The sequence below is a fragment of the Lycorma delicatula genome, chromosome 2, assembly GCF_047948215.1.
Source record: "Lycorma delicatula isolate Av1 chromosome 2, ASM4794821v1, whole genome shotgun sequence".
Lineage (NCBI taxonomy): Eukaryota > Metazoa > Arthropoda > Insecta > Hemiptera > Fulgoridae > Lycorma > Lycorma delicatula.
The window spans coordinates 51,795,545-51,822,276 of NC_134456.1; the positions used below are offsets into that span (position 1 = coordinate 51,795,545).

General features: G+C 33.6%; 1 protein-coding gene across 4 annotated transcripts in view; it reads left to right on the forward strand.

Moving 5' to 3' along the window:
* LOC142318798 (putative sodium-dependent multivitamin transporter) overlaps positions 1-26,732 on the forward strand; it is a 122,282-nt gene that overhangs the window by 16,970 nt on the left and 78,580 nt on the right. The gene's annotated exons all lie outside the window — the stretch shown is intronic.

Below are 26,732 nucleotides of genomic sequence, written 5' to 3' on the forward strand. Positions count from 1 at the left end.
TGCTCATCTCACATTTTTTTTCAAACTTATACCATACCTTAATTAATTTCCAAGGTTACATTTAAGTCAGATTTTTTCACTGCTCATTAGTGTTAGTATTAACCAAATTATTCAGATTACGGAGTTGTTTCTTAGGATTCTAGTAAACTGAATATTTGCCTATTATAATCCACAATATTCATAGCAAGAAATCTTTTAATTTCATTTTTGTTGTTGCTTGTTTTGGGTTCAGTAACTAATTTTTGAAATGCATACTGATCAGTTAAATAAATTAAATGATTAAAGAATGAAACTGAAAACAAACATATAATTATGTCAGCCAGAGAGTTATTTATACCTGAAATTTGAAGTTACAGTTTTACAGAAACAATTTTAGTTTGTCTACATTTATTCTCAGAAATGGTATCATGACTTTTTAATGTGATTACAGTGACATCAATTAACTTTGTCATCATTGTCATCAAATAACTTTTGATGTAGATGGTCAGAACAGATGTTTAGTAGTGGTCTGGATTTACACTCAGGTACAGACCAAAAGAAATTACTTCTGAATGAGATTTTGTATGCCTTCATAACTTCTAAAAGAACTGGCAGTTGCAAATTATAGTGGTTAATTTGAATGGCTTAGCAAAAAAAGGATCTTTATGGTTATTATGATACCTTTCTATTTCTGAGGCTGCATGTACAATTTCGATTAGTTTACTGGAGGAAGAGGAGTAAATAATAAGAGTCTTGCTCTATATCTGTGTCTTCATTTGAAGTATTAGTTTTATCAAAGTGATCAAGTAGCTGATTGTACAGCCAATGTATCAGTTCACCTAAAATAACATCATATTTCTTTTTCTTCATTTATTAAAACGTAAAATATATTATAACTAATGTTACAAGTACCATTAAAACCTTGTTAGAAACATTGATTTCTGTCAAACAGAACTATGGTGATTTTTTTTGTGTCACAGCAATATGAGTACAATGAAGTAACTAATTTTTCAAAATTTTTAGAAAAGATGGATATGAGAGATCAAGCACATATTTTTTTAGAATTTCCAAATAATTCCTTTTAAATGCTGGAATTACTTTAAATTTTAATTAGTCTACATAAATGTCAAATTCAAAAAATCTGTTTATAATATTTGTTAAAAACTTAGCAATAATTTCATTAAAATTTTTCAGTTAGAATTTTGGGCCATCATATCCAGCAGATCTTTTGGATTATAACCTAATAACTGTCAAAACCTTATTTTCTGCTAATGGATTTCAATATAATGAGTTACTCCACATCTTAACCTTAAAGCTTTTACCTCTACAACTGTACAACTTACCTCACACTGAAGTACAGTATAGATTAAAATGATCAACAATGACTAGGATACTCTTAAAACAAAATTTTGTTTCTATTAAATTTCTCTGCGTTATATTTTTCTTAATGCTTTATTTGTACACTTCACTTTTTGAAATTGTTTTTGTTTTAAAGTTTTTCCTGGTGTATTTAATTGTCTTTATCTTTTCTTGGTTTTAGATTTTTTTATGACTACTCTAATTCTTTATTTGTTCTTTCTAAGGTCTTTTTTTATTATAAACTCTTTGTAACCTTCCTTCTTAAACTTTATAAATTGTTTCTGTTATCATTTTTTATTCTTCTATAACATTCCTGTATTATTTAGTATTTTTATAGTTTATTTTTTTTATCTCTTTTAATATTGTTAACTGTTAACCTTTTGGATTGATGTTGTTTGTTTAGTTTTTCTTTATTTTTCTATTTCTATTTATTTTTAGTGTTACTTAATAAAGTCAGCTAAACTGTTCATGAGGTTCCTTGTGGTTAGGTGTTATTGTTATTCTTTGTACTTTACCCCTGTAATAGTTGGATTCACAGCAGTACTTAAAAGATGTACAAAAATTGGAAATTTCAATAGGAGTAAATTTAAAATTATATTATTGGATGCCATGTTGCTGATTAAACATTATTAAAAAATTTACTTTCATCTAATTTTAGTATTATTATATTTTTATTAAATACCTACATTATCAAGCTTGTAAAGGTAACTTATTGATGTTCATGTAGTATGCTTAAAAAACTTGATTTAGGTACTATATACTAAATATGCCAGGACTAACTTTTGATACTAGTGGAAAAATAATTTATTAAATATAATTGGGACCATTAATTACATCAATATTATCCTTAGCAAAAATTGTAAATCTAAAAACTTTATTTATGTTGTAAACTGCTGTAAAAATTCCTATATTTATTAATATAAGATGTAAACTTATATTTATTAATACTAATAACTTCTGTTTCAAATAACTTTATATATATGAAGCATAAACTCAATATAAAAGGTTTCATTTCATCTAATGTGTCGTTTAACATTAGCTTTATTATCTTATTACTAATTATTTCAAATTTAATATTTCAAATTGTTAAATTATTTGCATTATTTAAATGTGACTCATACCAGTAGTTGTATAACTACTGTTAAAACACTTAATATGCTTATATTTTAAGAAGTTTAACTGAATTTCCAATTTTTCTAACTAGATTTATTCTTGTCAGAATTACAAGAACCATTAATTTGGGACCAGAAATTAATTTTTCTGTTTTCCATCAACTAGAATATTGTAACTTAAAGGTACAATGGTGCATGGGTTGTTTATGAAATGTTACCTTAATTAAATTAGCAAATACTCCTCATAAATTTCCTTTTCCTGTATTATTTAATGGCATGCCTTGTCTATTGTTCTAAAAAACTTGCATCTTTATCTAAGTAAGTGAGCATATACTTTACTTTCTTAAATTTAGTGAACAATTTAATCAAAACTTTATTAAATATTTTGAATTCAATGTTCACTTCATCATACTGAATTGAAGGACAAACATTAGGCAAAATATGCTCAAACTGTTGAAATTACTAGTTATATGTTTAGTAAGTTGTTATTTCTATATACATTATTATTAGTGACAACTATCTTCAGTACTAAATTCTATCATTCTATGTAAGAGTTGATAAAGGTACTCTAGGAGAAATCTTATGAGTGTTTCAATATTTCAGTGCAAAGAAGTTAATTTTTTTTTTTACTCTGATTATCCCTCATAAATTCTGCTTTCTTAACGCTTAGGCAACCTTTTTTTTAAATTAAACTAACTGGTTCTTAAGGAACCAGTTTATTTTATTTTGTAATTTCTTTATAATTTTCTTGTATAGTTTGCCATTTATAAATTATTATTGGTTATTAAAAAATCGGTACATCACAACACATGACAAAGATTACACATTTTAAATTAATTGAACCAGAAGTTACTTTTTTAATGTTGTGTGTATTTTATTACACATTTAACACAATTTTTTTCAGCTAGAACATTTTGATTACATTTGAGAGTTGTTTATGCAACAAACTTACACACTCCTACAATCTTATTTACTAACAATTATTTACTATAATCTTATTTACAAACTTGTTTGCTACAATATATTATTTACTAATGTACAATATAAAATCTTCTTTCATTACTGAAGGACTTTCAACATTTGGAAGCGTAGTCAAGGGTAAATTTCTCAGTACTGGAACATTTGAATTTGTATTACTGCAGACTACATGACAGTGTTATGAAAAATGTACATTCATTTCTATGTTTATGTTGATAAGAACCAAAATTTATCATTTTCATGACAAATGTTTAACTCTTTTCATGAATTAAATTTTTAGCGACTTATTTTTGTCATTGTTTGCTTCTATTTTTTTCTTTTTAGCCTCTGGCACTGTAAGGTACTTCAGAGGACGAGTGAGGATGATATATATGAATGTAAATAAAGTGTAGTCTTGTACACTCTCAGGTCGACCATTCCTGAGATTTGTAGTTTACTGAAGTAACACCAGTATCCATGATCTAGTATTCATATCTGTATAAAAGTAATTGCCTATAGTAGGGTTTGAACCTTAGAACTCTCAACTTCAAAATCAGCTGATTTATCATGATGAGTTCACCTGTAGACCATCCCGGTGGGTTGTCGTTGCTCGCCTACGAATATCCAAAAGCAAGGACCATTTTGTGCAGTCTGATTTTTATAAATTAACTTATATTTCTATGGTAAAATAAAATGTAGGCCAATCTTTAAGTTAAAACAAATTTTATTTGAAAAACAATTTTTTTACTCTCCCAGAAACAGTACCAAACGCGCACCAGTGCACTTCTATGCGTATTTGCCGGTTAAAATATCTCCGAAAATACATTAAACGATAACGCATCGCTCAACAAACTGATAACATTATCTTTGACACTGGTATTGGTACAGGCCTATTTAAACTCAACGGCAACATCATAGAGGGTGATACAGTAGGAAAGGGAAATAATTTGGGAACTGATCTAGAGCTTGAAATAATGAAAAACGTTCATACAAACATGTCCGAAAACGCTTTTTTTATCGAGTTATACCTAGCGAAAAATTTCGCCCGGATTTCAGTTCCCCCGGTGAAATTAGGTCATACTGAAATTTACAAGGCGTTTTATAAGGAGTAAACTTGATGGTTTCTTATGTTTTTTGATTTGAAAAATCGAATAAAACAGATCCTAGTATTGTATTTCCTTTAGTTTTCACGATATCCAACGTAAAACAGAGAAATTCGGTGACGAAAAACACGTTTTTTTCGATTTTAACGTATTAATAACTTTGTTAAACTAATAAATACGTAAATTTTATTTTAAAACTTGTAGAGAATTTAATTCTGTAAAAAGTGATGTAAAGCAGTCTATGAAAAACAAAACAAAAAATCTGATGTGGCCATCACATGACTTCCTTGTACTCCTATTAAATTACATATACACATTTTTTGCTGCACTTCATTTAAACTTATTTCATTTGAAAGTAAGATACGTACTCCAATTCTTTAATAAAGTGAACAGTTACACAATTGCAGAAATATTAGTTTTTATTAACATCAAATATTTTTACAATTATTAATTCAACACTTAAATGAAATAAGAGGATAGAGTAAAAGTCTCTTTATTACTCGTATTACGAGATCAGTATTGTTCGTATCTTTGTGAATTGCTGATTAACAACAGTTTTAGATTTCTGGTGTGTCATAAATAAAAGTAAATAATAATTAAACTATTCCGTTTAGTAAACAAATTCCGTTTTATGGTTACAAATGGTAATTTTGACCTTACGGTGTAAAATATTTAGTTATTATTATTATTATTATTATTATTTGGTAAATTATCAAATTATTGATTATTTGGTGAATAATCAAATTATTGATTATTTGGTGAATAATCAAAAATGAAAAAGACACTATAATACAGGAAAAAGAAAGATAACATGAAGAAATCTCAAAGAAATGATAAGAAGATGAATATGAAGAGGAAAATGTTAAAACCAAGGAAAGAATAAAAATATTAAAAAAGGATGATGAATACAGAGAGAGAAAATTTGAAAACTAGAGAACCTGTACACAAATTAAGATCAGAAGAATTATATAAAACCAAAGAGCGATTAAATGATTGGTAACAAAAAAAATAAACGAAATAATAAACTCCTACTTAAGGAAATTATTGTCCGACAATATCAGAGGAGTAATGAACTAAAAGTAAAGAATTTTTTGCAATTTATTAAAGATCGGGCATGCATGTCTCAACGTATATATTGTTCTTGTGAGGGTCTATTTTTCAGTCACTCTGTAGTTAACTTTAATGTAGATAAAATTAAACAGAAATTAATCCAAAAATAGTACGATTCTAAATTATAATTTTCAGTTAATATTAAATTTTCAGATATTTCATCATATCTATTATATACACTTATGTAATACACTTATCTATACACTTATGTAATAATCCCTACTAAATTATATATATATATATATATATATGTGTGTGTATGTGTATATACATTTTAAAAGTACATAACATTTTATTTCTCTAATAACTTGATTTTTTTCATATATATTTTTTTTTTTTATTGAGTTTGAATGTTGAATTTGTTATTGAGTTAAGAAAAAGTCAAAAATCCAAATGTTTTGAATTTTGGGTTTTTGTGGAACTTTTGGTCTAGTGATTACAATGAAAAGGAGAGGTACGCAACTAGATGTTACAACAGTCATAAATCCAAAATTTCAACATCCTACGGCTAATCAGTTTTGAGTTATGCGAGATATATACGTACGTACAGACGTCACGCCGAAACTAGTCGAAATGGATTCAGGGATGGTCAAAATGGATATTTCTGTTGAAATCTAAAAACCGAAATTTTTCGCGATCACAATGCTTCCTTTACTTCGTGCAAGGAAGTAAAAAACTAAACTTTTAATATTAAAAACAAAACAAACAGAAAGAAAAATGTTAAGAATTTGTAAAAATTAAAAACACCTGTTTTTAGTGCAGTAAATACCTTTGAAAAATTTCAATACTTTTAATTTACTTAAAAAGAAAAAAATACTCACTGTTGTTTTATACTGCATTAATTTACAATAAATGTTCCGAAAATCCACCACTGACATCGATCCACTTTTCAACTATAATAAATTTGAAATAATCCTGCCCCCCCCGCCACATGGGTATTCTGGTGTACAGCCAGTACATCACCATATCTATCTTTTACTACATAACAGAAATCTAACAAGCCACACAAATATAGTATTTTCAGTAGATAACTAAAAAATTGAAATTAATTGTTTCAATAACCACGATTATTTTACGTACACAATTAAAAAATTGTGTTTCCCTATATATTTCGCGATTGAACTAATTAAATTCCTTTTTGTATTGTTATTGAGTAACAGCCACGTACATAGGCAAATCTTTTGTTAAATATAAAACTGGCATAATTATCATTTATATTACTAAAAACTCTATGTTTACTATTTCAAGACGTTGTTACAGCATGTTTGTTATCACATATGCAGCTTCTATTTTGTAATACAGTTTCGACCATTTCCGATTACGGTTTTATATCAATCGAAGTGCAGTTTCTTTGGATGATCTTTAATTGTGAAAATTACGTTATTTTAATAACGTAAGCATATAAATTAAAATGGCAGCAAGCAGTCCTCATCTTTGGAAACAATCTAAAAAATGATTTACAGGGTATATAATTATTTAAAAGAACTTGTGCTTGCAAACCAATGCTATTGTTAAGAAGTTTTTAATGCGACACAGGAAGTGACCGAAACCATGTGTGCTTTATCAGTACGTATTGTACAAAATGTTTGTGATAAAAGTAATGAAAATGCATCAGCCCAAGGCAAACTATGCGAACATTTTTTAAATCGCTTCGGAAAGAAATTCCACATACAAACTGGGTAACCGATCTGGACGAATGTAATAAAGATATAGTTCGTCGTTGCATTCAAGAATTTTACGATAGAGGAGAATAACCAACGTGCAGTAAAATTAGACATCTTTAAAAAAAATTACCGGGAGACATTCCACGTGGAAAACTTTTAGACAGTTAGAGTTCCGCTTTCGTAAGAGTAATGACGGCAGAAAATCTTTGATGGAGAGGTCTGACATCGGGTAAAACTTTTAAGGAAAATGCACAAAATTAGACAAAATAATTCTCGACCAATAATTTACCTAGATGAAACTTGGGTAAACCAGAACCGTTCCAGAAAATTCATCTTAGAATTCAACAAGCAGTAGTGGCCTTAAGATACCGGTTGGGAAAGGATCCCATTTAATTGTATGCCACGCTGGTTGCTATGAACTTGGTTTTATAAAAGACTGTGTTCTCGTTTTTCAATCGGAGCATGCGCGGGACTTTCACTAAGAAATGAAGGTGATGAATTACGAGAATGTTTCGTAAATTTATTGCTATCTTTGAAGAAGGTTATGTTAACGTAATGAATAACGTCACTTCTCATTCTGCGCTTAAAGAGAAAGTGAGTGATCCACACAAAAAAAAAACAAAAAGCAAATTGTTTAATGGTTAGAAGAGAAGAAAATACTATAAATCCTTCGCACACATTTCCCGAGTTACTACTTTTATTAATGTACATAGAGAAAAATACAGACTGTATGAGGTTAACATTGCAACAGAAATGGGGCATTAAGTCGTTCGATTACCGCCGAATCACTGCCTGTATAACCCAATCGAGCTAATTTGAGTGCAGATAAAAGGTAAGGTGGCAGCCAAAAACAGAAATTTCATATAAAGGATGTAAAAACGTTATTGGACGATGCCGTTAACAGTTTAACAATATATGATTGGAGAAAATGCGTTAGACACACAGAAAACTTTCAAGTAGAAGATTTTCATAAAGAAGGATTGCGGGACGACCACTTACAACGCATTGTAGAGAAATTATAAGAATATGATAGTTTTGAAATTACGGCAGATTTATCAGGTGATGAAGACTTATAATTTATTTCAGGTAACATTGACTTTCAGATTATAATTTATTTAATTTTTTTGTAAAATTTCATGAATTTTTTAAGTCCATATTTAAATTTAGCCGTAACATTTCCAAATGTTTGAACATGTGGTAAAATTAGGGAAATATATTATGTAAAATAGAAAGTTTCAGATGTGAGAAAACGTTGGCCTGCAAAAAGAAAAGGAACAATTTAGTATTGTATTATTACCGTGATGTAGGGACAATGAGGAGAAACCTTAGGCAGTGGAAGGGGAAAAGCGCTTGTGACCTTCACCCGAAAGATGATCTCAAATCTTATAATACTTTCTTTCCATATCTAAAATTGCTTCGCGTTCCTTGATGAGGGCAGCAGCATCGAGAATGCGAGCGATCAGTTTATCACGTGTGTCTACTTTTTGTTTGTACGTGTATCCTCGCATTTCATCCATCCCCATAAACAGTAATCTAAAGCTGAGGTGTCCAAACTACGGCCCGCGGGCCGTAGTTTGTTATTTGTAGTTATTTTTGTATTTTATTTGTAGTTATTTTGATTAAATTATAAAATTTACAAATGGAAGTAAATCATACAAAATAATAATCAGATGTTTTTATTTAACGACCGATTAAGAAACACAATAACTGACGTACATAATGAAATTGAACATTTTAACTGTAATTAATGATACGAGATTTATCCTAAAAACTTACAGTAAGTGACATTTACAGGTAATTCACATAATGAAATTAAACATTGTAATCTTGATTAATGAGAGTTATGTAGCTGTAACTTTCCACAATTGTTTGACAATTGTTTGCAGTTGTGGATCAAGTTTACTAGTCACTACAGATATCACTGCTATACTTTAGCACGGTAGTCGTAATAATAAGTAACGCACAGCACGCGCTATTTCCGCCGCAATGAAACATCCTTGACACTTGCCCATAAGTACCAACCGAAATTGCGAACGGAGCGGAGTCCACCCCCGCGCCTTGCGCCATAGCTGCTCACTTGCTGGTTAGTCTCGAAACGAAAATTTGCACGTAATTAAAAACTACAATTTGTTGGTATAATGAGTTAGCTAGGTCTTGGTCCTTAGGGTGCGGAGATACTCTCCGTAAGGAAAGGTCCCAGAGAAGAGTTGGAACTGGAAGTAAGAGAGAGAGCGGAGGTCTCTGGGACCGTTAGAAATATGAAGTAGGAGATATTGAGCGAAGAGAAGGTCTGCCATTAGTATTAGGAATGTGTCAGGACACGGAAGCAAAATAAATTATTGACTGTATTAATGTTGCGTCCAAACCCAGCTGCACGCCTTTAATTGCATCGAAGAGGGCTGGAACGTGGTTTTGCGGGTGGACGAGGCGGTCTCGAGAAGGCTGTGCACTCGTAAAAGAGTTCAGATCGGCTGAGTCCGTTGTAGGGTGGAGGAAGCCAGGTGCTTCAAATGTTGGGGCAGCGGTCAAGTGGCCGCAAGGTGCAGTAGACCCAACAGAACGAGCCTTTGTTTCAACTGTGGTGTGGAAGGGCACCAGGCTAAGGACTGTCGAAGTGCAAATAAATGTCTGATGTGCGGGGAAGATTGTCTGTGTGCCTAAGAGAGGGATCTCTAAAGAATGAACATAATTCAATACTTGTATTCAGGGGTTATCTTGCGTGTCTCACGTTGTAACTGCGTTATCCGTCAGCGTGTTATTTCGTGATGCGTCGGATTTTTTTTGTGTTGTGATTTTCGTGATTATGTTTATTTTTAATTTTATGATCGTTTTTAGTTAGCGGCTGTGTAGCTGTTAGGGCTGCGTTGATAGTGTAAGGCTTTTGTTGTAGCAGTAATTTAAAGAAAACAAAAATCCGTGTTGTAATGTTATGTCGTTGAGTCGTGTTGTGCCGTATCGGTGTTATTGTTCTTCGTATTCCTGTTTTACGTGGTTCAATCTCCCGTTACAGCTTGGATGAACCGGTTTTGGAGCCTGCACACCCTGATGTTATGCTTAATGGTGGTTCCGGGGTGCGTAGGAGTACTCCTTACGGAGTTGGTTTTAGTCGGTAGTCTAATGGTGGTGATGGGATAAGACCATCAGCAGGAGTCCCACATTCTGTGCTTAAATGCATTTCTACCTCCTAAAAAAAGGTCTTGGCCTTTGGGACTTAGTGGAGAAGTTAGTGTGGTCCTTAGGTTAAAAAGTTGGAGACTCCTCTAACTTTTACCGTCCATCTATGTCCAATCCATTTACCAGTAAATTTTTCATCTAAGAATTGTCTTACTTTAATCGTGAAATGTGTTGGTGCTGTATCAAGTTGATACAGTTCAATTCGTTTCGCCAATGAGAAATTTTCAAGTGCTGCACTGTAAGAAACTCACTGTTTAAAAATTCTAGATAATTTCTTCCCATAACACGTTGTTCTGATATGAAATGGTCTATTAGTTGGTTGTCGATCATGCCACACCAAACTTTCACCGAAAAACTTTGCTGAAAATTTAATTTAACTACAGCATGTGGGTTTTCTTTAGACTACCGATGAGAATTCTATGTGTTGTTTATGCCATTTCATATAAAAGTAGCTTCGTCCGAAAATAGTATGAACGGAATTAAGTAGATTGTTATGTTAATCTATTGATATAACTGCACTCGTCTGGCATGGTCACCAAGCTTGAGGTGTTGAACTTTATAACATTATAAGGACAGTCCGTGAACATGTTATGTCGTCCTCCACATTGTAATTTGTGGAATGTTGAATCGCGTAGAAATTCTTCGCGTGATGATTGTAGGACTAAGCTGTACATGAGAAGAATGTTTTCCCTTTACCAAGTAATGGCTAGCGTTCAAATGAAACATGAGCGGTGGGAAGTGTACCATTTTCACGATGATTATTAAAAATTTTTCTACAAAATACTTTACGATTCGGAACTACTCGTCCAACAATAATTTGGAAATTAACAACAGGTGTTTTTAAATTTTACAAATTCATAACAGTTCTCTGTTAAGTTTTATTCTGAATAATAAAATTAGATTTCTATTTTTCATAGAGGTTATTACATCAGTTTTCTCAGGATTAAATTCTCCTCAAGTTTTGATAAAGAATTTACGCATTTATTGCTGATTTAATAAAATTATTGTACTTCAAACCTAAAAAAGCAGTTTTCGTCACCGAATTTTTCTGTTTAACGTTGAATATCATGAAAACCGCGAAAGATACAATTTTGGTACCTGTTTTGTTTGATTTTCATGTCAAAAAATATAAGAAACCATAAATTTTACCCCATATAAAACGTCTTAAAAATTTTAGTATGACCTCATTTCACTGGGGGAACAGAAATCCGGCAAAAGTTTATCGCTAGCCAAACTCGACAAAGGGTTTTCGGATATATGTTTGTATGAACTTTTTTCCTTATTTAAGCCCTAGAAACACCAAATTATTTCCTTTACCCCTGATTCATTCTCTATTTTATTCAGCGCATTACTCATTAACGAATTTCAAAAATAAATTTTTATTTGGTTATTATAAATTTATTAAACAAAATTAAACATTTTATGTTAATGATTTATTTGTAAAAATGATTAGGGACCCTGAAATTAATTCTCCCACTTACAATATTAACTAAATGTATTGATTTATTACAGAAAGGTTTGACACAAACTCTTGTTATAAGGCAACAGTGTTGCTGTAAGAGTACTTACAAAATAATCAGTTTTAACTGATTAGTGCTCTATGTATCTGACTTCTAACTTCATATTAACCAGTCGTTTTAAAGTACTTCTAACTTTAGTGCTGGTGTTATCACACTTGTATCAGTTGATGCCACTGTTGGTAGGTTTTGCTTGCTGGTTACATGACTGGATGCTCACACTACCCATGAGCAGAGACGTTAACATGAGATTGAGCAGCATGTTGTTTTTTAATTGTGTCTAATTTTTTTTGGTATAGATTACGGTGTTTTTTAAATATTAAAAACTCAGAGATGGATACCGTGTTCTGTTTACTTAACAAATTAAAGAAAAAACACAAATAAATACTCAATGTTGTTAAATTAGAAGGAGTAACACAATATTTACAGTTAATAGATTTTTATTTTTTTGTACTGGTTATAACAGACTGATGCCCACTTACTATAACTTAACTTTTTCTATGAGCAATACATTTTGCAGCATTTGAAGTTGACTAGTCTAACTGGGATTTGAACCCACAGTTTTCTGAAAGAAAGGGAGAAGTGCTATCACTCTGTTACAGAGGTTGGAAACAATTGTATGCATGTACAAAAGACTACATCATAATGCATTTCAACATTATGAAATATGAAAATACTTCAACAGTGATAAACAAAGATTCAGATCGATTACTATTTCCATTCAAATTCTAAACATTCTTCTGCCTAATTAAAAAAAAATAACATCAACTTATGTCAGATTGAACGGAATTGATAGAGTGACTGAAATTCTTCTAAGATACTAAAAACAAATGTGGTTAAATTTGGTTTTCTTTGTAGTTTCAAAATTTATTCTTTAAAAAAATTTTCTTTGTCAACTGTCATGGATAAAAATAGGAGACTGCCATATTATATACAATAAGTAAACTTATGTTAAGCATTACTAACCTGAATATTCTTAATATATGTCCTCTCTGAAAAAACCCAACGGTAGTGCAGATTAGAATGGTGAATGGTATAAATGTCATTAATATTGACAAAACGTTACCTAATGACATGATAATACACATATAGTAATAGTAATGCTTATTATTAAATAATATCTCAGAAACATCAATAAGCCCAAAATTTTTATAAAACAACATGGCAATTTATTATGAAAATTAGTTGTTTATTGGTAGTGATTATGCTAAAAGAAGTGTATTTTCTTTTGCAAATTTGTGTTAGGTTTGAAATTTGTTTTTGAATATGGTTTGAATAAATGAGATAGTGGTTGATTTTAGCCTGTACATTTTTAAGTATTATTAAATATAATGTAATTATTAACAGAGAAAATATGATTTACAATGAGAATTTTGTTACAGTATGAATGTAAATATTTTGAGTATAATATGCAGGCATTAAGCAAAACTATCCAAACTGGGCATGGAAACTATGTAAACTTACATGAAAAGAATTTGACATTATAGTATATACTTTAGAATTACAATTTAAAAATATTTATACTATGTATTATCTATTTGTTTAATAATTATTCATTATTTTTGAGTTGTCATAATGTATGTGAAATGAAGATGGTTTACTCATCTGTGATTCATGGAGATTGATTGGGTTATTCACTTCAAATTTGCTGGGCTGTAATATAATATAATAAATAAAGCAGACACTATTAAAGGAAAAAAAGGATTACTTAGAAGTAATTAATATCAGTAAAAATGCTGCTTGTGTTCATTAAAAGTCACACCAGCGCCCCTATACAACTCCAATCAAAGATGTAAATTATAACAATTTGTAATTGTGTAACTTTATTCTTGTAAAAATGGAATTTTTTCTAAGTTCAAAAAGTAAGATTCCTTTTTTATATATAAAAGTTATTAAAGGCCTAAGTTTGTTGTATTTAAATAAAGATTCCCTATTTTTTTTTTTTTTTTTTAGAAAAAGTGATATACTATTATTAATTGTAACACTTGCTTAAAGAATATCTTCACTAGGAGAAAAATAATTTAATGGTTTATTTTAATACCCTTACAAAAAATTGAAAATATTTTACTAATTAACATAATTCTGTTATAGTTTGACATATTGGACATTAAAAAGTATGTAATAAAAGCAAATGATAAATGATTTTATTACATGCTTATCTGCAACAGACAACTTTAGACTAACAGATAATAAAATAAAAACAGTCAAATGTAAAAATTTAAAGTGAAATGCTGGAACCATTGTACTTAGGCTAATTTATTACACATAAAATTATATGATAATACTTATGAAATATCATATTAACATATTACACATGTCATATGTCATATATATATATATATTATATATCTCATATCATATTAATATCATCAGTAATTTTAAATGTTTAGGGTCTTTTAAGTTTTTTGAACATATTAGTTTCTAATTGGTTAATAATGTTTTATATTATATAGAAATTCTTTGAAAGGAGATTGTCATATTAAAATAGTGGTACCCAATTTCTTGAAGCTATGTACCAGATGAATTCTTCTGAAGTCAGGCTGATTCAATCAGCTGCATACAATTTGGAACCCTTTTTGTAAAGGTAACAGGTCCATTTAACGATGGTCCTTTGTAATACTGCCTACTGACACACTTAACACATGCCGTTCTGTGAAAAGAATTACAGGACCAAGGTTAGGAACACATGGGAACGAAAGGGCACAGTCAATCATTCTCATGCTTCGAGTTTGGTCTGGTCTGGCAGGTATGAGGCTAGGAATATAAATAACTGGGAAGACCAGTTGAGATCAGTTCTTTGAAGTGAGTCTACGAGATGAGAGTCTGCAAGATGAAGTCTGCGAATCAATCCGCAATAGTATTCTGCAAGGAAGTCAGTGAAGGAGCTAATTTCAAGTGCAGGTTTGATGCAACTAAGGTAATGTCACAAGTAATTCTTTGGTGAGTTACTTTAAGACTATAAGTGAAAGATATAATGCACTAAATTTTGTTCATAAATTATTAGGGTAGTTTTATTTGTGAACTGCAAAGGTATTTGCAGTGAAAGAATTTTGTATTTGTCTTATCTATTGTTGTTAATACAGGACTAGTGGTTAAACTTGTTAAGACAAGTCATGCTAATGTCTTTTTCATTGGGACTGAATTCTGCTTTTCCATTCTATTTATCTATCCATGAATAAATCCTAACTAGTACTTTAAGTTCTGTTTTGTATTATTCTAAATATTATTGTGAGATTTTTTTTATTGTCTGTTATTATTACTATTATTCTGATTATTTTGTGGTTGTGATTACTATACTTTTTTTTATTATTTGTTTTGTGATTGTTGTTTCCTGTTATTATTACAATTGTCATTATTACTGATTTGTCTTGTTTTACTTATGTTTTTAAACCAATAAATTGTAATTATGTAAACATTTTCAATTGTCAATTTCAATTGAAAATGTTAATCCTGATCGACAATATATATATATATATATGAACCTCTGTAATTTGAAACTTTTTTTTTTTTTAAATATCAGCCTAATAATTGTAGTGTTTGATATATCCAGAAATATACTGTTTTTACAATTTTTCATAATTTTTGAAAGTAAAATATAAAAAAAGTTTGCATTATTAATTTACATCACAGTCCCTAATATTATTAATCCAATTGACACACATTAATTTCTTTTTTAATTATTTTTCTTATAAATTAAGCATTATAATAAGGCATAAAGAAAGTTTCTTTTATGGAAAAGGGTATTTATTTACATCCTATAAATACAGGTTTTTTTTTGTTTCATTTGTTAATATTAATTAGTTGTTTCTTATAGTTATGTAGTAGTAGTAGTTGTAGTTATGCAGTAGTCTCTTATAGTAATTATTTCTGAACACAAAGTTATTTATTATCGATAATTTTGTCACTTTAATGACCTAGTATAAAATTAGGTATCTACACTTTTCGTGGGTTATTAATAACATAGATACTTTTTTACAGTTAAACTTACTTTTTGTATCCTGGACTTCCATATCAAAGTTTATTCATTATATCCGCTTCTGTACATTATAATAGATGGATTTAGGCTCTATTTAAAATGAGTCATATTCTAATTTATTAGGAATGGAATGGAATGCAATGCAAAGTTGGCAGGAGTCTATTACTCCCTACTTTATCGCAGAACCTGGACAGAGTCCCTTGCTGCTGGATCATTCTAATCGGGCTTGTTTTTTAAAGGATTATTTTTTAATCTCAGATCTAATTTTTCAAGTTTTGTCTATTATTATTTTAGTGAATTTAAGACGGATTTAATTGCATTCCAATCCGTTGTTAAACCAGCGTTATCGAACCCATTTCATGGGCCGACCGCGGAAGGCTAGGCTTATAAAGCCTGTCCTCCCGACGTAATTCCCCTTCAGACCGTCCACTGAAGTCCTTTCGGTGCTAACTCTTTAATAGGCTAGCAGGAATACGCCACAACGGGACACTAGCTATAAGGAGGGAGCAATGCGTCCCCTTTTCCGGAGGAGTCGCTATTGCTGGGTTATTTTGTCTTACTGTAAGTTTTGAAATAGGAGAGGTTGTGTAGAAGTTTTTGTTTTATGCGCGACTTACCGTATTTTGAAGTCTTCAAACTATATAACTAGCGAAAAACTATTCATTCGCGACCCCGGAAACGCGTCTGACGCACTATTCCGTTTATGGCTCATGCGATATGGAGGCCCCTAAGCCTGGTTTGTCGATTTTCGGCTACCGCACCGCACCATCACGGTGGTTCGTCCAGTACGGCGTGAGGCCGCTTCCTTACAACTGTCGGAGTTGGGTCCTCTCGGCAGATGTCCCGAAGATGACTGTGTTCGGACACAGCCGCTCTCCCGAACAGTCTGCGCGCCTGCGCCACCCCCACCTCGGACACGGATTGAAATCTCGCATCAGATCGGAGAGTGGCGTTCCTGAGGAACCACGGAGCTCCAAAGATCGTCCGCAACGCGATGTTTTGGACGGCCTCGATCTTCTTTTGAAGCGAGGAGCTCAACACTGCCCCCCATGCCGGGTAAGCATATGTTAGAATCGGAAGTACGTACAGCCGAAAAATGAGGAGCTTAGTTGCCAGTGGGTACGGGCTGGCACTGTTCAGCACTGGGTATAGCGAGGCTCTGGCGGCCTTAGCCCTCCGGGTCGCATAATTTACATGTTCGCCGAAGGTAAGCCGCCTGTCCAACACCACCCCCAGGTACTTAACTGTTTTCTCAAAAGGGATTTTCTCCCCTGAGATTTCCAGCTCTCTGGTCGGTTTTCGTGTTTTGCATGTGAACATCACGGCCACCGATTTTTCACCGTTGACCCTGATTCTCCACATGTCGAGCCACGGTTCCACTAAGTCCAGCTGCCTTTGGAGCCTCCGGACCGCGTAATCCACATTTGCGGATTCGTAGAAATATGCCGTGTCGTCTGCGTAAAGGGCCGTTTTGACCCCTTCCGACAGCGGCATATCGTTCACGTACAAAGTGTACAAGAACGGGGAAAGTACTGCTCCTTGGGGAACCCCAGCGGCTATTTCTCTGGTGGAGGAAATCGTTTCCCCTACGCGCACGACAAAATGTCGGTCTAGCAGATATGACCGCATCAGTCTGACATAGCGGTAGGGGATCGCCGATCGCGCTAGCTTATAAAGCAGCCCGCTATGCCAAACTTTGTCAAAGGCCTTGGCCACATCCAGAAAAACGGCTGCAGTCACCCGTTTCCTGTTCAGGCCTCCGACAAGGTCGTCTATTATTTTTACCAGTTGGAGGGTGGTTGAGTGACCCTCCCTGAACCCAAATTGCTCGGGCCGCACTTCTCCCTCCATGTATCGCCTCAGTTTTTCGAGAAAAATCCTCTCGAACAACTTAGACAATACCGGTAACAGGGAGATTGGCCTATAATTCCGTGGGAAAAGTAAACTTTTCCCCGGTTTGGGTAAACATACGACTTTGGCCGTTTTCCAACAATTCGGGAAATATCCAACGTACAAAATGGACGTGAATATCACCGAAATTGCTGTAATCACGGAGGCCGGTATGTTCCGGAATGCACGGACGCTGATCCCGTCGACACCCGGGGCCTTGTCGGGGCGTGTGGCCTTAATGGCTGCGGAAACTTCCGCTTCAGTGACTTGGTCAATCTCTAGAGGGGCGTCCTCCACCTGTGAGAAATAATCTACAAGAAAGGATTCCACCTCGGTTGTGTGCTCGTCGTTCGGGGAGGGAGGGGGGTTTGGAGTGAACTGCTCCTCCAAGGTATCGGCGAATACCTCGGCCCTCTCCGCCTCCGAGTATGCAAGAAAACCTCGCTGCCCCACAACCGGATGGCGAGGCTTCTTCCCTTCTCGCAGTCTCCTGTTCAACCTGAACACCGAGGAGCTGTCGTCAGAGACCGAGGCGAGGTATTCGTTCCACGAATCCTCTCGATGGCTTGTCAGCAGTTGTTTTACCCTGTCCGTTTGATTATAAAAGGCCCGCTTATCAGCGGGGGACAGGGTGATTCGATATCTCCTCCTCAGTCGTCGTTTCTCCGTTATGGCTTCAGAGATATGAGGAGGGAGGTCGTTTCGAACAACTGCTCGAGTTTTGGCCGATGAGCTGCCTGCCAGGGCCTCGGTCATTGACGACGTGACGCGCCCGACAGTGTCGTCGATTTCCTCCGGGGTGTTCAGGAGCTCAGGATTTACCGGCCTGTACTCCCGCTGGAGGGTCTCGTAGAACCTTTTCCAGTTGACTGACCTTCGGGGTATAGGCGGGGGATCTGGGCCACCCCCTGCCTGACCTAGTTCTAACAGGACAGGGGAATGGTCCGAGCTGAGGTCTTCTATCGTTTCAATCATGAATGGGAGGGTACCCCCCTTCATGACTGCGATATCCAGCACGTCAGGCCTAGATCTGCCTGAGCGATGCACGAACGTGGGCACCTCAGGGCCTACGACGACCAAGCGGCGGGCTCTCGCCCTTTCGTACAGCAATCTGCCATTCGGATTTGTCAGAATGCTGTTCCATGACACGTGTTTGGCATTGAGGTCGCCCATGAGTATCATGGGCCCATCCCAATTTTCCAGCACGGCATCCAGATCTGCGCCGGTTACCGCGTCGTTTGGCTTGCTATAAGCCGAAACCAGCCGATACACCGTGCCCAGATGCTCTACATGCACACACGTTTGCTCCATCACGTTTGTATGAAGAACAACGCGCGTATGCATGTGGCGTCTGTGGACTAAAACCGCAGTTCCACCAGAGGTGCGAGATCCGGGTCGGACTGGCCTATCCGTCCTATATGTAAAATAGTTCTGAAGGGTCAGTTGCTTGTTTGGGTTCAAGCACGTCTCAGACAACAGTATCACGTCTATCAGTAGATCCTCGGCCAGACGGCATAGTTCCTCCGTCCGGCCTACTACTGAGTTGGCGTTCCACTGCAAGAGTCTGAGGGTGGGCCTAACCATACCTGGACAGTACAGCCATGAGGCACTCTATTAAGGACTGAATACAGTCCTTGAGAGATTTTGCCTGGAGCAGGCGTGGCAAAACCATCATGATATCTGGCAGGATATCCTTACTGTCATCTGCGACAGGAAGTCCATGCCAGTGGTCTCCAACGGGGTAGCCGGTTTCGGATTGCCGCTGGAGGTGCCTTTTGGCGCGGCCGCCCTATTGGTGGGGCGCGGGGCCACAGGGGCCGCGGTGTTTTTAACAGCCTGCTTGGCCTTCCCAGCCGGAGCAGGCTTTGCCTTTCCCGTCGAGGAAGGCTTGGCCTTCCCAGCCGGAGCAGGCTTTGCCTTTCCCGTCGAGGAAGGCTTGGCCTTCTTCGCCAGGGCCGGCTTTGCCGCCGCCTTTTGTTTCACCACCTTCTTGGTGGTCGCCGCCGGTTTTGGCTTGGCGGGTGTTGGGGAGGGTTGAAAAAAAAAAATGCTCATCACTGTTGGCAACAAGATTGTTCAGGAAGAAATCTAGGTGTTAACCAAGGAATGAATTTTTAGTAACATATTGTACCCCATATTTTGTATGTTGAATAATTCACCTATAATGTCATTGTTGTTTGGGGATTTAAGATTTACTAAAAGATTATGCACAAGACTTTTAAACGACTTCCATGCTGACTTTCCGACTTGGGTTAACAATCCTTCGAATTGTTTATCTCTAATCAAGGTTCTTATTTGGAGACCCACAAAAATTCCTTCCTTGATTTAGCATCACCAACACAAGGAAATTTTTCTTTCAAATAATGAAATCCATCACCACACTGAAGTTTTTATCCACAAAGTTATTTTGTACCTGCAAGGTTTTTTGCAAAGTCTTAATTTTGTATGAAGTGGAGGAAAAAGAATCATTTCCGAATTAACTAGTGGGGAATGTACAAAAATTTTCTAACCAGGCATAAGTGCTTCGTGCTTTGGCCATTATTTCTGATATAATGCTTTGTCTTGTGGCTACTGTCCCATTCACAATAAAAGCAACAAAATTTAGAATAGCCTAACTGCAAATCCATTAGTAATGCAATAACTTTTAAATCGCAATTTATAGCCCAATGGTAATTGTTCTGAATTTTTTCAAACAGGATTCAATATTGTCATTAGTTTCTTTCATATTAGTTGCATAAGTTAACGACACGGAAGGTAATTAATTTATTGCCATTGCACAAAAGGACAATGTTTAAACTAGTCTTCAAAGAATCATAATCAAGTTGAAGTGTACCTGTGATGTAACAAATATACAAATATTACAGTACACTTAACCATTTTCTCCTGAATTTAAGTCTTAAAACTCTTCCTGACAAGTATGAAAGAAACATACTTTAGTTCAGTATGGATAAAATTCTAGCCTTTCAGCCTAGATCCCAAAAGCTCAGCTTATTTTTTTTTTCACATAAGTTCAAATCCTGAATAAGGTTGTTTAATTCACCTTGAGTTGTCAGATGAGGTTCATGGGAAGATCATCTTGCTCCTCACCTTGAACTTCAGTGGATAACTGCAGTTCAGATTCATCTTCTAAAGTTAAATGTGTTGGAGGATATTGTACAGGGAAGCCTAACCATGTGTGATTGGCCTTACAGCAGATGGCAAATCTGAGTACTGCACTGTGAGTTTTGGATTAACTACTTATTTCTTTTATATTTGTAATACAGAAATAACAGCCTGAGAATTGGTATTGTGGTTTACAGAACACCTTCTGCATAGCAAAACTCATGAGCCAATTATCCCTAGCCCAGTCTGTCAGAAGTTTTACACAGGTCAAACAGCAGATGTAAGGACCCCATATCTTATCTTGATCCACAACTTTACAGCCAAAATATAGTTCACAACATGTCTTAACAAGTGGAGTAAACTTTATAGAAATTATCTATATAATCTATGCACTTTCTTGACACATTATACAACACACAACACAACACACTTTATATAGTAACGGCAAATCACAAAACAAAGTGAAACCAAAGTATAGTAAGGGGCATTAATCTGAAGCTTAGCATTGTGTCAACTGAACCTGCTACAGCTGACATTCCATTACCCATTTAGTGTAACATACGATTCGCTATGGAACCGTCTCTATATTAGTACTGCTAATATTTAAAAAAAAATTAAAAATAGTAGTAAAATTAACAACAGGGAAACAGGGAAATTCCACGGTAGCGGCTGGGATATTAGCGCTCCTTTTGGTAAAAGACCCTATTATTGATGCATTCCCCACGGGAAGCCCACAGAAATTTATTAATCATTCAATTGATTTGAAACATTAAAACCCGGCTCACAGTTCATAATTCATCTAGTTCATAATCCATTTAGTTTAATTGAAAAACATTCGTGCTTCATTCTCCATAGCCTCGCACAGAGTACTCACCTTATATCATCTAGCCTCACGCGGGGTTCACATATGCCGCACTTCGCCCAGCAGGGTCAATCCAATTGTCTGTGTGTGTGTATGTTTATGTTGGTCTAGCCTCGCATGGGGTGCTCGCTTATACATTAGTCTAGTCTTGCACGGGGTGCTTGCCTTGCCTCGTTTCGCTTCCCACAGGGGTTCAAACATGCCGAACTACACCAAACAGCATTGAATGACCTTGAACTTGCGCTTTAGTTCCCGACATCTTTAGTTGCGACACTTGTTACACTAGTGCCTTCTTTCGTCCACTCAGTGGACTGATTTTAACAATGTTGGAGACAAATGCATGTTTCTCCAAATCAAGTATTACTGCTTTATGAGACGGTCATTATTAAAAAGTTCACGAAATCAATTATTACTAATGACTTTGCTCCGTAGATGGTCGTTTTGTACTCTCAAATACATCACCAACCGCTACTTAACGTAACTCTGCTTGCATCACCTACGGCTTTGCAACAGAAATAAGAGAGAGAGAGAGAGAGTAACTCGGAAAGAACCGATTTACTTATTATGATGATACATTTATTTTCATACTATGAAAATAAATTTTCATACTGTAAATAATTAGTTTTTATAACATATAAATAATAGTATAATTATAATATACATTATTATTATAATATATATATTATTATTATCATATAGTATTATTATAATATATAAATAATTAGTTCTTTCATACTATGAAAGAACAATATTTTAAACGCGCTACTAACTTCAGTTCTCAAATTTTTATATAATACAGCACATAATTAATGCATGTAAAGAAATAAAATAGATTTTTTTATTTTTTGCTTTCAAAAGGGTAATGTTCTTTGGGTATTATCAAGTAAGTTTGTGCTTATTTAAATGAAAATAGTTCAAACCCACCGGGTTGGTGAACGCGTCTTCCTAAATCAGCTGATTTGGAAGTCGTTCCAGCGTTCAAGTCCTAGTAAAGCCAGTTATTTTTACACGAATTTGAATACTAGATCGTGGATACCGGTGTTCTTTGGTGGTTGAGTTTCACAATTAACCACACATCTCAGGAATGGTCGAACTTAGAATGTACAAGACTACACTTCATTTACACACTTCATTTACACTTATACATATCATCCTCATTCAACCTCTGAAGAATTATCTAAACGGTAGTTACCGGAGGCTAAAACAGGAAAAGAGAGAAATGAAAATAGTTCAGCCAGTTATCATCAAATAGGTATTTAATCACAAAGCAGAAACTAGGTATATGGGATTTTTAAGAAAATAAAATGATTATGATAGACAACATTTTTTACTCTGAGGAGAAAATCAAAATATTTAAATTTCACGAGTAGTGAAAAAGGGAACATTTTTGTGAAAAAAGCATTTAATATATTAATAACGTAATACAATCAGAACAGTTTTTTAAAAAAATTCATCATTTATTCAAAATAATCTCAAAAGTAATAGAATAATAATGTAAATATATTTGAATATCCATTAATAAATTAATATGAAGAAATAATTCTAAAATAAACATGTACTAAATCATATTTAAACTCTTAAATGATTACGAAAATATTATTTAAGATAAATAATGTTTATACATTTAACTTTATAATATTTAATATAAAAACAATAATAATCAATTAAATAAATTAGAGCTTCATTTAATGAATAATTAAATTAATATGAAGACGCAATTTAAAATAAATGTGCACTAACCACAGCCTAATTCTTTTGAAAAAATATGAAAATTAGTAACAGGAAAAAAGTATAAAAACAAAACCGACTTAAAAATATTATACGTAGTATAATATACATAATATTATACAAAACTAATTTTTATTTTTTTATTGAAATAGTAACATTTATTTTTTATTAAATTAAACGTACATTTTTATTTTTTATTTTTTGTAGTTTATGCTAAATTTAAAATTAACGAACGACTTTCATTACTAAGCTTACTAAGAATACCATAACCTCCTCTTTCATGTAAAAAAAGGGTCTTATTCTGATAATCTTAGTAATATTGCATATTTGAAGCTAAGTTGATGATTGTCTGGAAAATTTTTCCGTTTTTTTTTATTTGTCCTGCACGGGAGATCAGGTCTTAAGCTTTATTTTTTTATAATGGTTGGTAACCAATTCTTGAAATAAAAATTAATAAATTCTTAGCAAAACCGTAAAATTTTATATTTCATTCAACCAGAATTATAAAATACTAGCTCTACCCGCCACGCTTCGTTGTGGCACATTGTGTTTGCATGGATGAGAAACAAAACAAAGCATACGTTTCATAGAAGTTTAATTTTTCAATACTTGTGGATATACGATAATTTTTTTTTTTCCACTGTCTGCGTAGATATAAAGGCTATCTGGTTTGCCGACTAGGGAACACGCAACATACAGTTGCCCATGTGAGAAGCAATCCGCATCTAAATCATATATATCATCCTCTGAAGTATTATCTGAAAGGTAATTACCGGAGGTTAAACAGGAAAAAGAAACAAAGGATAAGAGTAGTCAGCTCAATATTATTTGTAGAAACAGTAAATTCAGCTTGAGAAATAATTTACCAGTTTATGAGTGAGCTAACAGAGGATGAATTTAATAATGCTTGGATTCAATAAGACACTGTGATTAAGAATGCAGCCAGGCAGTCCATGAAGTTATTACAAGAAATTTTTGGAGATCAAATCATTTCTGAGGGCTTGTACCGATTATTTTCTTCAGACTTAAGCATCCTGGATTTTTGTTTCTGGGAGTTATGCAAAAAGTAATGTTTACTGAGGAAATCCACATAGCCATAGAAGCTTCAAATTGCTATTCATGATTTCACCAGGAACATTCAACATAAATAACTTGTAAGAGTCTTTGAGAACAAGAAGAAATGCATGCAGATATGTCTGGATGTTCATTGGGCTATTTTCAGTAAATACTAAGGTAAATTGATGTTACGTATTGTACTAGTGCATGACAGTTGTACTTTTAAAATGAGTTGTATTATGTGTAAACATAATGTACACCGTCTACATATGTATTAATCATCAACAAGAGGATAAGCATTTATTTTAATTTTTTTTACAGACTGAGTGGATTAATGCTTATATGATCTAGGGAAACTATTGCTTATGTCTTCATGAACCATTTCTGTTATAGATTCTTATGTTAATAATTGCAATATTTTTAGCGTCATTATTAATTAAAAATAAATTTTTCTTTGAATTTGTATTTTTTCATTAATTAAATAATATATTTATAATAAAAAATATGTATTAAAATAATATATTTAGAAAGCATTTCATAGTTTTTAACTAGGTAATAATTGGTGTAGTTAATTAATTCTAAATATGTACTTAGCATGCTGGCTTCTATTTCAATTTAGATTCAATTCTTAGTATCTGGTACTTTTTCATCTGTCATGCTGATAAATCCGGTCTTTTTTTTAAGCTGACACCAGAAAGAACCCTTTGGTTTAAGGGCAAAACATGTTCGGAGGAAAAATTATCAAAAGAAAGACTAACAGTATTATTGCCACAAACATGACGAACTGACAAAAAAAATTTCTAGTTGTAGGGAAAAGTGCTAAACCTCGATGTTTTAAAAATTTGAAATTGCTTCCTGTTATGTACGAAAGCAACAAGAAAGCTTGGATGACAGGTAAGTGATATCTTTACGTCTTGATTATGGAAATGGGATCGTGAATTAAATATTGAAAATGACAAAATACTGCTGCTCACTGAAAACTGTCCGGCTCATCCACACGTTGAAAATCTTTCATGTATAAAGTTAGTGTTCTTACCCCATCGATAACAACAGCAGTCTTCAGCCTTTAGATCAAGTTGGTAAAAGTTCACTACAAAAAACACCTAATTTTACAAATGATATACAGGATTTAGATAATAAAAAGAAACACAAATAACTATTCTGGATGCTGTAATTATGTTAAAAGATTGTGGAATGAGGTTTCTCCGCTGGCTGTAAAAAATTACTTTCGACATGTAGGAATTTTACCACAGGCTGGCGAAATTACTGATGTCGCATGCGAAGAAGAATCTTCTTTAGCGGAATGGGGCAATAGTCTGCAAAACCAGTCGTCCTCAAATGCATGTTGAAGATTATCAAGAAGTTGACAAAGATTTAGAAACGCATGAAACTGTAACAGATGATGATGTAGTGGCTTCAATACTAGCAGAAATAGATGGTGACGTAGGTAATGACAACGAAGGTAATGATGATGAAGACATCAACTCGACAAATCTTCCAGAAGTTTTAGCGGCAATGAAAACTGTTTGCCAGTTTCTCGGTTTTACAGACATTGCTAATGAAGAAACAAAGAGTATTTGTTTTGATTTACAAAAGAACCTTAAAAAATTGTATTACAACATGAAATGTTCGAAACAAAGCAATATAACCGACTTTTGCAGAAAAAGTAGATTTTACAATTTTTCTCTATCTTCTTTTACTCTACCGTATTTGTATTTATTATTGCATATTTTTGTTTTTGTTTTTTTTTTTTTATATTATTTTATTACGGAAATAAATTATTATTATTTTACTGTATTACAATACCCGTGTAGATGGCATATTAAAGTAGTGCCACTAAGCTACCTAAAAATCAGTTATAATGACCTAAAATCATCGGTTCCTTGGAGTTCACTATAAACGATATTTACTGTATATATTTTTTTAATTCTTCTGAAATTAAATGTTTAACTAGAAGGGACAAAATTCAGGAACAATTTACATATATCATAAAGTGATTTGGTGTGGTATTTTATCACGCTTGATCTTATTTGATAAAAGCTGATAAAATATAGCATATTAATAATAAATATTATAGCATAACTGATCAAAAATTTTTTTAAAATTACATAGGTGATTGTGTGATGATGATCATGATCAATAT